Source organism: Lipotes vexillifer, unplaced genomic scaffold (genome assembly GCF_000442215.2).
Source record: "Lipotes vexillifer unplaced genomic scaffold, Lipotes_vexillifer_v1.1 scaffold1545, whole genome shotgun sequence".
NCBI classification, from domain to species: Eukaryota; Metazoa; Chordata; class Mammalia; order Artiodactyla; family Lipotidae; genus Lipotes; species Lipotes vexillifer.
The window spans coordinates 293,596-295,505 of NW_006789763.1; positions in this window are offsets into that span (position 1 = coordinate 293,596).

A 1,910-nucleotide genomic window follows, 5' to 3' on the forward strand; every position below is an offset into this window, starting at 1 on the left:
TGCTCTTCCCACTGGCCTTGAGTTACACAAGTAAACCAGGAATAGCTGCTCCTGGTAAGAATGTAAAACTGTGCTGAGACCCTGAAGGCCTTGGTCCCTTCACATCCTGGTATCTACCTGTTGGTCCTCATCTGGTCCCCTGAGCAGACCAAGCTCAGAAGAGATGACACGTGTGTTTGTACATGGTACACATGGTAAATGTAACTATGTAGTTGTTTGGTGGGGTTTTTCTGCTCTCTGCTTTTTTTCTCGTAATTTTTTTTTCACTCAACAATAGGTCTGAGTAGCGTCGTTGGCACACCTGGATCTAGTTCACCCTTTCTCACTCAATGCAGTGTTCCATCTTTGGGGTACGTCCCAGCGCAGTCATCCCAGGGCGGCCACCAGCTTACACAGCACCTGCAGGTCTTAGAAAAGGTGCCCATTTCTGCAGTGGGACATGACCCCCCCCACAGCAAACACAGGCCGGCAAACGGGCGCAGGGGGACTCTGCCCGTCACCCTCGTCCTTGACCACAGCCAGCACCAGAGCACACAGTTAGGCAGTTTCTGGGTTTTTTTTTTTTTTTTTTTGGTTAACTATTACATCTCGCATCAGCCGTCTTGTACAAAGATGGGCGTGTTTTTCTAGGGCAGACACCAAGAATGCTGGGCCATAGACAATGTACGTTTCAAATTTTAATAGCTGCTCCCTGATGGCCTCCCAGCGAGGCTGTACCAGCTGGCACCCCCTCCAGGAGCACCAAAGTCCCCCCTTCCCTCCTTGGTGAGTGATGATAGATGACTTTCTCAACGTCGCCCATCTGATGGGTGAAAAGTGGTCTCTTGTCAGCGCTTGTATTTGGGCCACATTCAAATGCCAGAATTCAGTGGCAGGCTCGAGGAGAAAACAGCAGCCGTGGTGCCACACGGCCCCCGCCATGAAGTGACATGTCCCCCGACACCAAGCATCCTTGGTTCCCTCACCGTTCACCAGGCACCATCTGGACCTACCTAGGGAGAACCATGTCTGTCCTACAGCTCCTCAGCCAGCGTCCCCTCTCAAGTGCAGGAAGAACTGTTACACCATGGGGTCGACTGCTCCGGTATCTCTTCCGAGCCCCTTTGCGCCAGCCCTCGCTGCCACCCACCCTCCTTCACTCTGACGTCAGCATCTCAAAGTTCCTTTAGAAAACGCCTTCCTTCCCATCATTAGCGCAGCTGGTGCCACTCGTCCCCCAGCCACATGCTTGGTTAGGGAAGGGCACACGGCCCACAGCATCCAATGAGAGATGGCCCTGGGACTGCGGCCTGAGAGTCGGTTGGCCGGGTTTGCTAATCTGGAAGAATGTCGGGGGCGGCTGCCCACTCTGTCTTTGCTGCCATTTGGCGAGATCTCGCCTGAGGATGAAGCCAACACAGAGATGGAGAGAGAAACCCGTATTCTGATCATGTCCTGGTGCAACTTGATCCAGCCTTGCCCGACGTCAGCCTGCTCTGAGATGGCCTAGTTTAATGAGCCCATAAATTTCCTTTCCCTGACCAGAGCCAGTCTGAGCTAGGTTTTTGCCAGTAGCACTTGAGCAAAGTTGGGGGATGTGCCTGTGAATGGCCATCGTATGCAGGGTCTTCACTGCAAGTGATCTCAGCGGGTCAATATAACGGTCTCCTGAGCAGGTGCAGAATCTCCATGCTCCATAACAGGCCACTGAGGCTTGGAGAGTAACAGCAGGGTAGGATGAGCAACACCCCAGCCCCGGGAGGACAGTGGAGAGGAGGCTCTGCCCGAAAACCCAGCCCTCACCTGGGTGGAGGGGCCACCACTCCCCTCAGACTGGGGGAATGTGGGTCAAGCAGAAGCACCTGGGCCTCAGTTTCCCTGTCCGTAGAATGGGACATTAATCTTTTTTTTTTTTTTTTTTTTTTTTTTTT